Here is a 19,413-nt window from a genome sequence, read left to right on the forward strand (position 1 = left end):
AATATTGCATAATTCGATGATATTTTGTTTAAATCACATAAAGGAAAAGGGGATGACAAACGTCAAAATATTGCTAAAATTCGATGATTTTTCGTACGAATCAAAATGCAAGAAAACTTGCTTAAAATGCAATATTATGCGAAATTCTGAGATTTGAAGGCCAAATCACATATCGTGATACTACATGAAATAGTATCGAAATATTGGTAAAAATGAATATATTTACGTAATATAAAACGACATGAAAAAGTGAAAAAAGTCACTATTTTACCATATTTGAGGATTTTAACTTCATATCATAGAGCGAGGTTTCGTATTATTTAGATCCAAGAAAAGACATATGACAATGTTGTTTCCAATACAAATGATAAAAAACAATGTGTTTTCATTAGAACTAACTAAAATGTTCTTGATTTTCCGTTTATATTACCGATGGAAGATGTACATGTAAAACCGCTCTAATCCTGCTGAAACGTCGATATATGCAATAAAAACCGAACTTCTCCCCTTTTCAATATCTTACTCAGTATTTCAACGAGAAAATGAAGTATTTAAGGTTATTATCTAATCAATTATGTGTTTGCATCATTTTTATCGTATATATAATGAATTAATACCCATAGACTGAAAATTCACAAAAACGTGGAAAAACGGCAAAATATTGCCTAATTCGATGATATTTTGTTTAAATTATACAAAGGAAAAGGAGATGATAAACGTCAAAATATTGCTAAATTCGATGATTTTTCGTACGAAACAAAATGCAAGAAAACTTGCTTAAAATGCAATTTTATGCGAAATTCTTAGATTTGAAGGCCAAATCACATATCGTGATACTACATGAAATAGTATCGAAATATTGGTAAAAATGAATGTATTTACGTAATATCAAACTACATGAAAAACGTGAAAAAGTCACTATTTTACCATATTTGAGGATTTTAACTTCAAATCATAGAGCAAGGTTTCGTATTATTTAGATAAAAGAAAAGACATATGACAATGTTGTTTCCAATACAAATGATAAAAACTAATGTTTTCATTAGAATTAACTTAAATGTTCCTGATTTTTCGTTTATATTACCGATGGAAGATGTACACGAAAGCATCTCTATTCCAGCTGAAACGTCGATATATGCAATAAAAACCGAAGTTCTCCCCTTTTCAATATCCTACTCAGTATTTTAACGAGAAACAAATGGTTGATTAAAAATGAAGTATTTAAGATTAATTTCTAATCAATTATGTGTTTGCTTCATTTTTATCGTATATATAATGAATTAATACCCAAAGACAGAAAATTCACAAAAACGTTGATAAACGACAAAATATTGCCAAATTCGATGATATTTTGTTTAAACCACAAAGGAAAAGGGGATGATAAACGTCAAAATATTGCTAAATTCGATGATTTTTCGTACAAAACAAAATGCAAGAAAACTTGCTTAAAATGCAATATTATGCGAAATTCTGAGATTTGAAGGCCTAATCAAATATCGTGATACTATATGAAATAGTATCGAAATATTGGTAAAAATGAATATATTTACGTAATATCAAACTACATGATTAAGGTGATAGAGTTACCATATTAGAGGATTTTAACTTCAAATCATAGAGCGAGGTTTCGTATTATTTAGATCCAAGAAAAGACATATGACAATGTTGTTTCCAATACAAATGATAAAAAACAATGTGTTTTCATTAGAATTAACTAAAATGTTCTAGATTTTCCGTTTATATTACTGATGGAAGATGTACACGAAAACCGCTCTATTCCGGCTGAAACGTCGATATATGCAATAAAAACAGAACTTCTTCCCTTTTCAATATCGCCCAAACCCCCCCTGCAGTTTTCAAAGTATCCCAAATATCCCAAATTCGACCCTTGAGCCATATTTTTAAGCCAAATTCTGGCTCTCTGCACGTATTCGCAGTTTGAAATTACGACTTTTTATACCAAAATATGCCAATTACTGAATGCGCCGATGAGTTACATTTTGCCCAAACCCTCCCTGCAGTTTTCAAAATATCCCAAACATCCAAAATACGACCCTTGAGGCATAATTTGGAGCCAAACTCTGGCTTTCTGCACGTGTTCGCAGTATGAAATTACGACTTTTTATACCAAAAATATGCCAGTTACTGAAAGCAGCGATGGATAACATTTTGCCCAAGCCCTCCCTGCAGTTTTCAAATATCCAAAACGGTCTAAATTCGACACTTGAGCCATATTTTGATGCCAAATTCTGGCTCACTGCACTTATTCGTAGTTTGAAATTACGAATTTTATAACGAAAATATGCCAATTACTGAGAGCAGCGATTTGTCCCAGTTTGACCAAACCCACCCTGCAGTTTTGAAAATATCCCAAACATCCCAAATTCGACTATTGAGCCATATTTTGGAGCCAAATTTTGGCTCTCTGCACGTATTCGCAGTTTGAAATTACGAATTTTTATACAGAAAAAATGCCAATTACTGAAAGCGGCGATGGATCACAGTTTGCCCAAACCCTCTCTGCAGTTTTCAAAATATCCCAAAAATCCCAAATTCGACCCTTGAACAATATTTTGGAGCCAAATTCTGGCTCTCTGCACGTATTCGCAGTTTGAAATTACGACTTTTTATACCGAAAATATACCAATTACTGAAAGCGACGATGGGTCACATTTTGCCCAAACCCCTCTGCAGTTTTCGAAATATCCAAAACATCGCAAATACGACCCTTGAGGAATATTCTGGAACCAATTTCTGGCTCTCTGCACGTATTCGCAGAATGAAATTACGACTTTTTATACCGAAAATATGCCAGTTATTGAAAGTGGCGATGGATCACATTTTGCCCAAACCCTCCCTGCAGTTTTAAAAATATCACAAACATCCCAAATTCGACTCTTGAACCATATTTTGGAGCCAGATTCTGACTCTCTGCACGTATTCGCAGTTTGAAATTACGACTTTTTTTACAGAAAAATTGCCAATTACTGAAAGCGGCGATGGATCACATTTTTCCCAAACCCTCCCTGCAGTTTTCAAAATATCCAAAACATCCCAAATTTGACCCTTAAGCAATATTTTGGAGCAAAATTCTCGCTCTCTGCATGTATTCGCTGTTTGAAATTATGATTTTTATACCGAATATATGCCAATTACTGGGATCAGCGATGGGTCACATTTTGCCCAAACCCTCCCTGCAGTTTTAAAAATATCACAAACATCCAAAATTCGACTCTTGAACCATATTTTGGAGCCAAATTCTGGCTCTCTGCACGTATTCGCAGTTTGAAAATACGACTTTTTATATAGAAAAAATGCCAATTACTGAAAGCGGCGATGGATCACATTTTGCAAAAACCCTCCCTGCAGTTTTCAAAATATCCCAAACATCCCAAATTCGACACTTGGGCCATATTAAGGAGCCAAATTCTGGCTCTCTGCATGTATTCGCAGTTTGAAATTACGAATTTTATAACGAAAATATGCCAATTACTGAGAGCAGCGATGGGTCACAGTTTGACCAAACCCACTCTGCAGTTTTGAAAATATTCCAAACATCCCAAATTCGAAGCTTGAGCCATATTTTGGCGCTAAATTCTGGCTCTCTGCACGTATTCGCAGTTTGAAATTACGATTTTTTTACCGAAAATATGCCAATTACTTAACGCACCGATGAGTCACATTTTGCCCAAACCCTTCCTGCAGTTTTCAAAATATCCCAAACATCCCAAATTCGACTAATGAGCCATATTTTGGAACCAAATTCTGGCTCTCTGCACGTATTCGCAGTTTGAAATTACGACTTTTTATACCGAAAATATGCCAATTACTGAACGCACCGATGAGTCACATTTTGCCCAAACCCTTCCTGCAGTTTTCAAAATATCCCAAACATCCCAAATTCGACTATTGAGCCATATTTTGGAGCCAAATTCTGGCTCTCTGCACGTATTCGCAGTTTGAAATTACGAAATTTTATACAGAAAAATGCCAATTTCTGAAAGCGGGGATGGATCACAGTTTGCCCAAACCCTCTCTGCAGTTTTCAAAATATCCCAAACATCCCAAATTCGACCCTTGAACCAAATTTTGGAGCCAAATTCTGGCTCTCTGCACGTATTCGAAGTTTGAAATTACGACTTTTTATACCGAAAATATACCAATTACTGAAAGCGACGATAGGTCACATTTTGCCCAAACCCCTCTGCAGTTTTCGAAATATCCAAAACATCCCAAATACGACCCTTGAGGAATATTTTGGAACCAATTTCTGGCTCTCTGCACGTATTCGCAGAATGAAATTAAGACATTTTATACCGAAAATATGCCAGTTACTGAAAGCGGCGATGGATCACATTTTGCCCAAACCCTCCCTGCAGTTTTAAAAATATCACAAACATTCGAAATTCGACTCTTGAACCATATTTTGGAGCCAAATTCTGGCTCTCTGCACGTATTCGCAGTTTGAAATTACGACTTTTTTTTACAAAAAAATGCCAATTACTGAAAGCAGCGATGGATCACATTTTACCCAAACCCTCCCTACCGTTTTCAAAATACTCAAAACATCCCAAATTTGACGCTTGGTCAATATTTTGGAGCAAAATTATCTCTCTTTGCACGTATTCGCCGTTTGAAATTATGACTTTTTATACCGAATATATGCCAATTACTGGGATCAGCGATGGGTCACATTTTGCCCAAACCCTCCCTGCAGCTTTAAAAATATCACCAACATCCCAAGTTCGACTCTTGAACCATATTTTGGAGCCAAATTCTGGCTCTCTGCACGTTTTCGCAGTTTGAAATTACGAATTTTATACCGAAAATATGCCAATTACTGAGAGCGGCGATGGGTCAGAGTTTGCCCAAATTCACCCTGCAGTTTTGAAAATATCTCAAACATCCAAAATTCGACTCCTGAGCCATATTTTGGAACTAAACTCTGGCTCTCTGCACGTATTCGCAGTTTGAAATTACGACTTTTTATTCCAAAATAGGCCAATTATTGAACGCGCCGATGAGTCACATTTTGCCCAAACCCTCCCTGCAGTTTTCAAAATATCCAAAACATCCCAAATTTGAAGCTTGAGCAATATTTTGGAGCAAAATTCTCGCTCTCTGCATGTATTCGCAGTTTGAATTTATGATTTTTATACCGAATATATGCCAATTACTGGGATCAGCGATGGGTCACATTTTGCCCAAACCCTCCCTGCAGTTTTAAAAATATCACAAACATCCAAAATTCGACTCTTGAACCATATTTTGGAGCCAAATTCTGGCTCTCTGCACGTATTTGCTATTTGAAAATACGACTTTTTATACAGAAAAAATGCCAATTACTGAAAGCGGCGATGGATCACATTTTGCCCAAACCCTCCCTGCAGTTTTCAAAATATCCCAAACATCCCAAATACGACCCTTGCGAAATATTTTGGAGCCAATTTCTGGCTCTCGGCACGTATTCGCAGTATGAAATTACGACTTTTTTACCGAAAATATGCCAATTACTGAAAGCGGCGATGGATCACATTTTGCCCTAGCCCTCTCTGCAGTTTTCAAAATATCCCAAACGTCCCAATATCGACGCTTGATCCATATTTAGGAGCCAAATTCTGGCTCTCGGCACGTTATCGCAGTATGAAATTAAAAATTTTATACCGAAAATATGCCAATTACTGAGAGCGGCGATGGGTCACATTTTGCCCAAACTCTCCCTGCAGTTTTAAAAATATCACAAACATCCCAAATTCGACGCTTGAACCATATTTTGAAGTCAAATTCGGGCTCTTTGCACGTATTCGCAGTTTTAAATTACGACTTTTTATACCGAATATATGCCAATTACTGGGATCAGCGATGGGTCACATTTTGCCCAAACCCTCCCTGCAGTTTTAAAAATATCACAAACATCCCAAATCAAATTCGACGCTTGAACCATATTTTGGAGCCAAATTCTGGTTCTCTGCACGTATTCGCAGTTTGAAATTACGACTTTTTATACAGAAAAAATGCCAATTACTGAAAGCGGCGATGGATCACATTTTGCCCAAAACCTTCCTGAAGTTTTCAAAATATCTCAAACATCCCAAATTCGACGCTTGGGCCATATTAAGGAGCCAAATTCTGGCTCTCTGCATGTATTCGCAGTTTGAAATTACGAATTTTATACCGAAAATATGCCAATTACTGATAGCGGCGATGGGTCACAGTTTGCCCAAACCCACCCTGCAGTTTTGAAAATATCCCAAACATCCCAAGTTCGACGCTTCAGCCATATTTTGGCGACAAATTCTGGCTCTATGCACGTATTCGCAGTTTGAAATTACGACTTTTTTTACCGAAAATATGCCAATTACTGAAAGCGCCGATGAGTCACATTTTGCCCAAACCCTTCCTGCAGTTTTCAAAATATCCCAAACATCCCAAATTCAACTATTGAGCAATATTTTGGAGCCAAATTCTGGCTCTCTGCACGTGTTCGTAGTTTGAAATTACGACATTTTATACCGAATATATGCCAATTACTGGGATCAGCGATGGGTCACATTTTGCCCAAACCCTCCCTGCAGTTTTAAAAATATCACAAACATCCCAAATTCGACTCTTGAACCATATTTTCGAGCCAAATTTTGGCTTTCTGCACGTATTCGCAGTTTGAAATTAAGAATTTTTATACAGAAAAAATGCCAATTACTGAAAGCGGCGATGGATCACATTTTGCCCAAATCCTCCCTGCAGTTTTCAAAATATCCCAAACATCCCAAATTCGACGCTTGGGCCATATTAAGGAGCCAAATTCTGGCTCTCTGGATGTATTCGCAGTTTGAAATTACAAATTTTATACCGAAAATATGCCAATTACTGGGATCGGCGATGGGTCACTGTTTGCCCAAACCCACCCTGCAGTTTTGAAAATATCCCAAACATCCCAAATTCGACGCTTGAGCCATATTTTGGAGCCAAGTTCTGGCTCTCTGCACGTAATCGCTTTTTGAAATTACGAATTTTTATACCGAAAATATGCCAATTACTGAGCGCGCTGATGAGTCACATTTTGCCCAAGTCCTCCCTGCAGTTTTCTAAATATCCCAAACATCCCAAATTAGACATTTGAACCATATTTTGAAGCCAAATTTTGGCTCTCGACACGTATTCGCAGTTTGAAATTACGACGTTTTATACCGAAAATATGCCGGTTACTGAACGCGCCGATGAGTCACATTTTGCCCAAACCCTTTCTGCAGTTTTCCAAATATCCCAAACGTCCCAAATTCGACTCTTGAGCCATATTTTGGCGCCAAATTCTGTCTCTCTGCACGTATTCGCAGTTTGAAATTACAAATTTTATACCGAAAATATGCCAATTACTGGGATCGGCGATGGGTCACTGTTTGCCCAAACCCACCCTGCAGTTTTGAAAATATCCCAAACATCCCAAATTCGACGCTTGAGCCATATTTTGGAGCCAAGTTCTGGCTCTCTGCACGTAATCGCTTTTTGAAATTACGAATTTTTATACCGAAAATATGCCAATTACTGAGCGCGCTGATGAGTCACATTTTGCCCAAGTCCTCCCTGCAGTTTTCTAAATATCCCAAACATCCCAAATTAGACATTTGAACCATATTTTGAAGCCAAATTTTGGCTCTCGACACGTATTCGCAGTTTGAAATTACGACGTTTTATACCAAAATATGCCAATTACTGAACGCGCCGATGAGTCACATTTTGCCCAAACCCTCCCTGCAGTTTTCAAAATATCCAAAACATCCCAAATTTGACGCTTGAGCAATATTTTGGGACAAAATTCTCGCTCTCTGCACATATTCTCACTTTTAAATTATGGCTTTTTATACCCAATATATGCCAGTTACTGGGATCAGCGATGGGTCACATTTTGCCCAAACCCTCCCTGCAGTTTTGAAAATATCAGAAACATCCCAAATTCGACTCTTGAACCATATTTTGGAGCCAAATTCTGGCTCTCAGCACGTAATCGCTTTTTGAAATTACGAATTTTTATACCTAAAATATGCCAGTTACTGAGCGCGGCGATGGGTCACATTTTGCCCAATTCCTCCCTGCAGTTTTCAAAATATCCCAAATATCCCAAATTCGACACTTGAACCATATTTTGAAGCCAAATTCTGGCTTTCTGCACGTATTTGCAGCATGAAATTACGACTTTTTATACCGAAAATATGCCAGTTACTGAAAGCGGCGATGGATCACATTTTGCCCAAGACCTCCCTGCAATTTTTAAAATATCCCAAACGTCCCAAATTCGACGCTCGAGCCATATTTTGGAGCCAAATTCTGGCTCTCGGCACGTTTCGCAGTTTGAAATTACGAATTTTATAACGAAAATATGCCAATTACTAAGAGCAGCGATGGGTCACAGTTTACCCAAATTCACCTTACAGTTGTGAAAATATCTCAAACATCCGAAATTCGACTCTAGAGCAATATTTTGGAACCAAACTCTGGCTCTTTGCACGTATTCGCAGTTTGAAATTACGACTTTTTATACCGAATATATGCCAATTACTGGGATCAGCGATGGGTCTCATTTTGCCCAAACCCTCCCTGCAGTTTTAAAAATATCAGAAACATACCAAATTCGACTCTTGAACCATATTTTGGAGCCAAATTCTGGCTCTCTGTACGTATTCGCAGTTGGAAATTACGACTTTTTATACAGAAAAAATGCCAATTACTGAAAGCGGCGATGGATCACATTTTGTCCTAAACCTCCCTGAAGTTTTCAAAATATCCCAAACATCCCAAATTCTACGCTTGAGCCATATTAAGGAGCCAAATTCTGGCTCTCTTCATGTATTCGCAGTTTGAAATTACGAATTTTATACCGAAAATATGCCAATTACTGAGAGCGGCGATGGGTCACAGTTTGCCCAAACCCACCCTGCAGTTTTGAAAATATCCCAAACATCCCACGTTCGACGCTTGAGCCATATTTTGGCGCCAAATTCTGGCTCTCTGCATGTATTCGCAATTTGAAATTACGACTTTTTATACCGAAAATATGCCAATTACTGAACGCGCCGATGAGTCACATTTTGCCTAAACCCTCCCTGCAGTTTTCAAAATATCCCAAACATCCACAATTCGACTATTGAGCAATATTTTGGAGCCAATTTCTCGCTCTCTGCACGTATTCGCAGTTTGTAATTACGACTTTTTATACCGAATATTTGCCAATTACTGGGAACAACGATGGGTCACATTTTGCCCAAACCCTCCCTGCAGTTTTAAAAATATCACAAACATCCCAAATTCGACGCTTGAACCATATTTTGGAGCTAAATTCTGGATCTCTGCACGTATTCGCAGTTTGATATTACGACTTTTTATACCGAAAATATACCAATTATTGAAAGCGGCGATAGGTCACATTTTGCCCAAACCCCTCTGCGGTTTTCGAAATATCCCAAACATCCCAATTACGACCCTTGAAGAATATTTTGGAGCCAATTTCTGGCTCTCTGCACGTATTCGCAGTATGAAATTACGACTTTTTATACCGAAAATATGCCAGTTACTGAAAGCGGCGATGGATCACATTTTGCCCAAGACCTCTCTGCAGTTTTCAAAATATCCCAAACGTCGCAAATTCGACGCTTGATCCATATTTAGGAGCCAAATTCTGGCTCTCGGCACGTTATCGCAGTTTGAAATTAAGAATTTTATACCGAAAATATGCCAATTACTGAGAGCGGCGATGGGTCACAGTTTGCCCAAATTCACCCTGCAGTTTTGAAAATATCACAAACATCCCAAATTCGACGCTTGAGCTATATTTTGGAACCAAACTCTGGCTCTCTGCACGTATTCGCAGTTTGAAATTACGACTTTTTATACCGAATATATGCCAATTCCTGGGATCAGCGATGGGTCACATTTTGCCCAAACTCTCCCTGCAGTTTTAAAAATATCACAAACATCCCAAATTCGACGCTTGAACCATATTTTGAAGCCAAATTCGGGCTCTTTGCACGTATTCGCAGTTTTAAATTACGACTTTTTATAACGAATATATGCCAATTACTGGGATCAGCGATGGGTCACATTTTGCCCAAACCCTCCCTGCAGTTTTAAAAATATCACAAACATCCCAAATCAAATTCGACGCTTGAACCATATTTTGGAGCCAAATTCTGGTTCTCTGCACGTATTCGCAGTTTGAAATTACGACTTTTTATACAGAAAAAATGCCAATTACTGAAAGCGGCGATGGATCACATTTTGCCCAAAACCTTCCTGAAGTTTTCAAAATATCCCAAACATCCCAAATTCGACGCTTGGGCCATATTAAGGAGCCAAATTCTGGCTCTCTGCATGTATTCGCAGTTTGAAATTACGAATTTTATACCGAAAATATGCCAATTACTGATAGCGGCGATGGGTCACAGTTTGCCCAAACCCACCCTGCAGTTTTGAAAATATCCCAAACATCCCAATTTCGACGCTTCAGCCATATTTTGGCGACAAATTCTGGCTCTATGCACGTATTCGCAGTTTGAAATTACGAATTTTTATACCGAAAATATGCCAATTACTGAATGCGCCGATGAGTCACATTTTGCCCAAACCCTCCCTGCAGTTTTCAAAATATCCCAAACATCCCAAATTCAACTATTGAGCAATATTTTGGAGCCAAATTCTGGCTCTCTGCACGTATTCGTAGTTTGAAATTACGACATTTTATACCGAATATATGCCAATTACTGGGATCAGCGATGGGTCACATTTTGCCCAAACCCTCCCTGCAGTTTTAAAAATATCACAAACATCCCAAATTCGACGTTTGAACCATATTTTGGAGCCAAATTCTGGCTCTCTGCACGTATTCGCTGTTTGATATTACGACTTTTTATACAGAAAAAATGCCAATTACTGAGAGCGGCGATGGATCACATTTTGCCCAAACCCTCTCTGCAGTTTTCAAAATATCCCATACAGCCAAAATTCGACCCTTGAACCATATTTTTGAGCCAAATTCTGGCTCTCTTCACTTATTCGCAGTTTGAAGTTACGACTTTTTATACCGAAAATATACCAATTACTGAAAGCGTCAATGGGTCACATTTTGTCCAAACCCCTCTGCAGTTTTCGAAATATCCCAAACATCCCAAATACGACCCTTGCGGAATATTTTAGAGCCAATTTCTGGCTCTCGGCACGTATTCGCAGTATGAAATTACGACTTTTTATACCGAAAATATGCCAATTACTGAAAGCGGCGATGGATCACATTTCGCCCTAGCCCTCTCTGCAGTTTTCAAAATATCCCAAACGCACCAAATTCGACGCTTGAGCCATATTTTGGTGCCAAATTCTGGCTCTCGGCACGTTTTCGCAGTTTGAAATTAAAAAATTTTTACCGAAAATATGCCAATTACTGAGAGAGGCGATGGGTCACAATTTACTCAATTTCACCCTGCAGTTTTGAAAATATCTCAAACATCCCAAATTCGAATCTTGAGCCATATTTTTGAACCAAACTCTGGCTCTCTGCATGTATTCGCAGTTTGAAATTACGACTTTTTATACCGAATATATGCCAATTCCTGGGATCAGCGATGGGTCACATTTTGCCCAAACCGTCCCTGCAGTTTTAAAATTATTACAAACATCCCAAATTCGACGCTTGAACAATATTTTGTAGCCAAATTCTGGCTCTTTGCACGTATTTGCAGTTTTAAATTACGACATTTTATACTGAATATATGCCAATTACTGGGATCAGCGATGGTTCACATTTTGCCCAAACCCTCCCTGCAGTTTTAAAAATATCACAAACATCCCAAATTCGACGCTTGGGCCATATTAAGGAGCCAAATTCTGGCTCTCTGCATGTATTCGCACTTTGAAATTACGAATTTTATACCGAAAATATGCCAATTACTGAGAGCGGGGATGGGTCACAGTTTGCCCAAACCCACCTTGCAGTTTTAAAAATATCCTAAACATCCCAAGTTCGACGCTTGAGCCATGTTTTGGCGCCAAATTCTGGCTCTCTGCACGTATTCGCAGTTTGAAATTACGACTTTTTATATCGAAAATATGCCAATTACTGAACGCGCCGATGAGTCACATTTTGCCCAAACCCTCCCTGCAGTTTTCAAAATATCCCAAACACCCCAAATTCGACTATTGAGCAATATTTTAGAGCCAAATTCTGGCTCTCTGCACGTATTCGCAGTTTGAGATTTCGACTTTTTATACCGAACATATGCCAATTACTGGGATCAGCGATGGGTCACATTTTGCCCAACCCCTCCCTGCAGTTTTAAAAATATCACAAACATCCCAAATTTGACGCTTGAACAATATTTTGTAGCCAAATTCTGGCTCTTTGCACGTATTTGCAGTTTTAAATTACGACATTTTATACTGAATATATGCCAATTACTGGGATCAGCGATGGTTCACATTTTGCCCAAACCCTCCCTGCAGTTTTAAAAATATCACAAACATCCCAAATTCGACGCTTGGGCCATATTAAGGAGCCAAATTCTGGCTCTCTGCATGTATTCGCACTTTGAAATTACGAATTTTATACCGAAAATATGCCAATTACTGAGAGCGGGGATGGGTCACAGTTTGCCCAAACCCACCCTGCAGTTTTAAAAATATCCTAAACATCCCAAGTTCGACGCTTGAGCCATGTTTTGGCGCCAAATTCTGGCTCTCTGCACGTATTCGCAGTTTGAAATTACGAATTTTTATACCGAAAATATGCCAATTACTGAGCGCGCTGATGAGTCACATTTTGCCCATGTCCTCCCTGCAGTTTTCTAAATATCCCAAACACCCCAAATTCGACTATTGAGCAATATTTTGGAGCCAAATTCTGGCTCTCTGCACGTATTCGCAGATTGAAATTACGACTTTTTATACCGAATATATGCCAATTACTGGGATCAGCGATGTGTCACATTTTGCCCAAACCCTCCCAGCAGTTTTAAAAATATAACAAACATCCCAAATTCTACTCTTGAACCATATTTTCGAGCCAAATTTTGGCTTTCTGCACGTATTCGCAGTTTGAAATTAAAAATTTTTATACAGAAAAAATGCCAATTACTGAAAGCGGCGATGGATCACATTTTGCCCAAATCCTCCCTGCAGTTTTCAAAATATCCCAAACATCCCAAATTCGACGCTTGGGCCATATTAAGGAGCCAAATTCTGGCTCTCTGGATGTATTCGCAGTTTGAAATTACAAATTTTATACCGAAAATATGCCAATTACTGAGAGCGGCGGTGGGTCACTGTTTGCCCAAACCCACCCTGCAGTTTTGAAAATATCCCAAACATCCCAAATTCGACGCTTGAGCCATATTTTGGAGCCAAGTTCTGGCTCTCTGCACGTAATCGCTTTTTGAAATTACGAATTTTTATACCGAAAATATGCCAATTACTGAGCGCGCTGATGAGTCACATTTTGCCCAAGTCCTCCCTGCAGTTTTCTAAATATCCCAAACATCCCAAATTAGACATTTGAACCATATTTTGAAGCCAAATTTTGGCTCTCGACACGTATTTGCTGTTTGAAATTACGACTTTTTATACCGAAAATATGCCGGTTACTGAACGCGCCAATGAGTCACATTTTGCCCAAACCCTTTCTGCAATTTTCCAAATATCCCAAACGTCCCAAATTCGACTCTTGAGCCATATTTTGGCGCCAAATTCTGTCTCTCTGCACGTATTCGCAGTTTGAAATTACGACTTTTAATACCAAAATATGCCAATTACTGAACGCGCCGATGAGTCACATTTTGCCCAAACCCTCCCTGCAGTTTTCAAAATATCCAAAACATCCCAAATTTGACGCTTGAGCAATATTTTGGGACAAAATTCTCGCTCTCTGCACGTATTCTCAGTTTGAAATTATGAATTTTTATACCCAATATATGCCAGTTACTGGGATCAGCGATGGGTCACATTTTGCCCAAACCCTCCCTGCAGTTTTGAAAATATCAGAAACATCCCAAATTCGACTCTTAAACCATATTTTGGAGCCAAATTCTGGCTCTCTGCACGTAATCGCTTTTTGAAATTACGAATTTTTATACCTAAAATATGCCAGTTACTGAGCGCGCCGATGGGTCACATTTTGCCCAAGTCCTCCCTGCAGTTTTCAAAATATCCCAAATTCGACACTTGAACCATATTTTGAAGCCAAATTCTGGCTTTCTGCACGTATTCGCAGTATGAAATTACGACTTTTTATACCGAAAATATGCCAGTTACTGAAAGCGGCGATGGATCACATTTTGCCCAAGACCTCCCTGCAATTTTTAAAATATCCCAAACGTCCCAAATTCGACGCTTGAGCCATATTATGGAGCCAAATTCTGGCTCTCGGCACGTTTCGCAGTTTGAAATTACGAATTTTATAACGAAAATATGCCAATTACTAAGAGCAGCGATGGGTCACAGTTTGCCCAAATTCACCTTGCAGTTGTGAAAATATCTCAAACATCCGAAATTCGACTCTAGAGCAATATTTTGGAACCAAACTCTGGCTCTTTGCACGTATTCGCAGTTTGAAATTACGACTTTTTATACCGAATATATGCCAATTACTGGGATCAGCGATGGGTCTCATTTTGCCCAAACCCTCCCTGCAGTTTTAAAAATATCAGAAACATCCCAAATTCGACTCTTGAACCATATTTTGGAGCCAAATTGTGGCTCTCTGTACGTATTCGCAGTTTGAAATTACGACTTTTTATACAGAAAAAATGCCAATTACTGAAAGCGGCGATGGATCACATTTTGCCCTAAACCTCCCTGAAGTTTTCAAAATATCCCAAACATCCCAAATTCTACGCTTGAGCCATATTAAGGAGCCAAATTCTGGCTCTCTTCATGTATTCGCAGTTTGAAATTACGAATTTTATACCGAAAATATGCCAATTACTGAGAGCGGCGATGGGTCACAGTTTGCCCAAACCCACCCTGCAGTTTTGAAAATATCCCAAACATCCCACGTTCGACGTTTGAGCCATATTTTGGCGCCAAATTCTGGCTCTCTGCATGTATTCGCAATTTGAAATTACGACTTTTTATACCGAAAATATGCCAATTACTGAACGCGCCGATGAGTCACATTTTGGCTAAACCCTCCCTGCAGTTTTCAAAATATCCCAAACATCCCAAATTCGACAATAGAGCAATATTTTGGAGCCAATTTCTCGCTCTCTGCACGTATTCGCAGTTTGTAATTACGACTTTTTATACCGAATATTTGCCAATTACTGGGAACAACATCTCAAACATCCCAAATTCGACTCTTGAGCTATATTTTGGAACCAAACTCTGGCTCTCTGCACGTATTCGCAGTTTGAAATTACGACTTTTTATACCGAATATATGCCAATTCCTGGGATCATCGATGAGTCACATTTTGCCCAAACTCTCCCTGCAGTTTTAAAAATATCACAAACATCCCAAATTTGACGCTTGAACCATATTTTGTAGCCAAATTCGGGCTCTTTGCACGTATTCGCAGTTTTAAATTACGACTTTTTATACCGAATATATGCCAATTACTGGGATCAGCGATGGGTCACATTTTGCCCAAACCCTCCCTGCAGTTTTAAAAATATCACAAACATCCCAAATCAAATTCGACGCTTGAACCATATTTTGGAGCCAAATTCTGGTTCTCTGCACGTATTCGCAGTTTGAAATTACGACTTTTTATACAGAAAAAATGCCAATTACTGAAAGCGGCGATGGATCACATTTTGCCCAAAACCTTCCTGAAGTTTTCAAAATATCCCAAACATCCCAAATACGACGCTTGGGCCATATTAAGGAGCCAAATTCTGGCTCTCTGCATGTATTCGCAGTTTGAAATTACGAATTTTATACCGAAAATATGCCAATTACTGATAGCGGCGATATGTCACAGTTTGCCCAAACCCACCCTGCAGTTTTGAAAATATCCCAAACATCCCAAGTTCGACGCTTCAGCCATATTTTGGCGACAAATTCTGGCTCTATGCACGTATTCGCAGTTTGAAATTACGACTTTTTATACCGAAAATATGCCAATTACTGAATGCGCCGATGAGTCACATTTTGCCCAAACCCTCCCTGCAGTTTTCAAAATATCCCAAACATCCCAAATTCACCTATTGAGCAATATTTTGGAGCCAAATTCTGGCTCTCTGCACGTATTCGTAGTTTGAAATTACGACATTTTATACCGAATATATGCCAATTACTGGGATCAGCGATGGGTCACATTTTGCCCAAACCCTCCCTGCAGTTTTAAAAATATCACAAACATCCCAAATTCGACGTTTGAACCATATTTTGGAGCCAAATTCTGGCTCTCTGCACGTATTCGCTGTTTGATATTACGACTTTTTATACAGAAAAAATGCCAATTACTGAGAGCGGCGATGGATCACATTTTGCCCAAACCCTCTCTGCAGTTTTCAAAATATCCCAAACAGCCCAAATTCGACCCTTGAACCATATTTTTGAGCCAAATTCTGGCTCTCTTCACTTATTCGCAGTTTGAAATTACGACTTTTTATACCGAAAATATACCAATTACTGAAAGCGTCAATGGGTCACATTTTGTCCAAACCCCTCTGCAGTTTTCGAAATATCCCAAACATCCCAAATACGACCCTTGCGGAATATTTTGGAGCCAATTTCTGGCTCTCGGCACGTATTCGCAGTATGAAATTACGACTTTTTATACCGAAAATATGCCAATTACTGAAAGCGGCGATGGATCACATTTTGCCCTAGCCCTCTCTGCAGTTTTCAAAATATCCCAAACGTCCCAAATTCTACGCTTGAGCCATATTTTGGAGCCAAATTCTGGCTCTCGGCACGTTTTCGCAGTTTGAAATTAAAAAATTTTTACCGAAAATATGCCAATTACTGAGAGAGGCGATGGGTCACAATTTACTCAATTTCACCCTGCAGTTTTGAAAATATCTCAAACATCCCAAATTCGAATCTTGAGCCATATTTTTGAACCAAACTCTGGCTCTCTGCACGTATTCGCAGTTTGAAATTACGACTTTTTATACCGAATATATGCCAATTCCTGGGATCAGCGATGGGTCACATTTTGCCCAAACCGTCCCTGCAGTTTCAAAATTATTACAAACATCCCAAATTCGACGATTGAACAATATTTTGTAGCCAAATTCTGGCTCTTTGCACGTATTTGCAGTTTGAAATTACGACATTTTATACTGAATATATGCCAATTACTGGGATCAGCGATGGTTCACATTTTGCCCAAACCCTCCCTGCAGTTTTAAAAATATCACAAACATCCCAAATTCGACGCTTGGGCCATATTAAGGAGCCAAATTTTGGCTCTCTGCATGTATTCGCACTTTGAAATTACGAATTTTATACCGAAAATATGCCAATTACTGAGAGCGGGGATGGGTCACAGTTTGCCCAAACCCACCCTGCAGTTTTGAAAATATCCTAAACATCCCAAGTTCGACGCTTGAGCCATGTTTTGGCGCCAAATTCTGGCTCTCTGCACGTATTCGCAGTTTGAAATTACGACTTTTTATATCGAAAATATGCCAATTACTGAACGCGCCGATGAGTCACATTCTGCCCAAACCCTCCCTGAAGTTTTCAAAATATCCAAAACATCCCAAATTCGACTATTGAGCAATATTTTGGAGCCAAATTCTGGCTCTCTGCGCGTATTCGCAGTTTGAAATTTCGACTTTTTATACCGAACATATGCCAATTACTGGGATCAGCGATGGGTCACATTTTGCCCAACCCCTCCCTGCAGTTTTAAAAATATCACAAACATCCCAAATTTGACGCTTGAACAATATTTTGGAGCCAAATTCTCGCTCTCTGCACATATTCGCAGATTGAAATTACGACTTTTTATACCGAATATATGCCAATTACTGGGATCACCGATGTGTCACATTTTGCCCAAACCCTCCCAGCAGTTTTAAAAATATAACAAACATCCCAAATTCTACTCTTGAACCATATTTTCGAGCCAAATTTTGGCTTTCTGCACGTATTCGCAGTTTGAAATTAAGAATTTTTATACAGAAAAAATGCCAATTACTGAATGCGGCGATGGATCACATTTTGCCCAAATCCTCCCTGCAGTTTTCAAAATATCCCAAACATCCCAAATTCGACGCTTGGGCCATATTAAGGAGCCAAATTCTGGCTCTCTGGATGTATTCGCAGTTTGAAATTACAAACTTTATACCGAAAATATGCCAATTACTGAGAGCGGCGATGGGTCACTGTTTGCCCAAACCCCCCCTGCAGTTTTGAAAATATCCCAAACATCCCAAATTCGACGCTTGAGCCATATTTTGGAGCCAAGTTCTGGCTCTCTGCACGTAATCGCTTTTTGAAATTACGAATTTTTATACCGAAAATATGCCAATTACTGAGCGCGCTGATGAGTCACATTTTGCCCAAGTCCTCCCTGCAGTTTTCTAAATATCCCAAACATCCCAAATTAGACATTTGAACCATATTTTGAAGCCAAATTTTGGCTCTCGACACGTATTCGCAGTTTGAAATTACGACTTTTTATACCGAAAATATGCCGGTTACTGAACGCGCCGATGAGTCACATTTTGCCCAAACCCTTTCTGCAGTTTTCCAAATATCCCAAACGTCCCAAATTCGACTCTTGAGCCATATTTTGGCGCCAAATTCTGTCTCTATGCACGTACTCGCAGTTTGAAATTACGACTTTTTATACCAAAATATGCCAATTACTGAACGCGCCGATGAGTCACATTTTGCCCAAACCCACCCTGCAGTTTTCAAAATATCCAAAACATCCCAAATTCGACAATTGAGCAATATTTTGGGACAAAATTCTCGCTCTCTGCACGTATTCTCAGTTTGAAATTATGACTTTTTATACCCAATATATTCCAATTACTGGGATCAGCGATGGGTCACATTTTGCCCAAACCCTCCCTGCAGTTTTGAAAATATCAGAAACATCCCAAATTCGACACTTGAACCATATTTTGGAGCCAAATTCTGGCTCTCTGCACGTAATCGCTTTTTGAAATTACGAATTTTTATACCTAAAATATGCCAGTTACTGAGCGCGCCGATGGGTCACATTTTGCCCAAGTCCTCCCTGCAGTTTTCAAAATATCCCAAACATCCCAAATTCGACAATTGAGCAATATTTTGGAGCCAAATTCTGGCTCTCTGCACGTATTCGCAGTTTGAAATTACGACTTTTTATACCGAATATATGCCAATTACTGAAAGCGGCGATGGATCACATTTTGCCGAAACCCTCTCTGCAGTTTTCAAAATATCCCAAAAATCCCAATTTCGACCTTTGAACCATATTTTGGAGCCAAATTC

The sequence above is a fragment of the Procambarus clarkii genome, chromosome 26 (assembly GCF_040958095.1).
Source record: "Procambarus clarkii isolate CNS0578487 chromosome 26, FALCON_Pclarkii_2.0, whole genome shotgun sequence".
Classification (NCBI taxonomy): domain Eukaryota; kingdom Metazoa; phylum Arthropoda; class Malacostraca; order Decapoda; family Cambaridae; genus Procambarus; species Procambarus clarkii.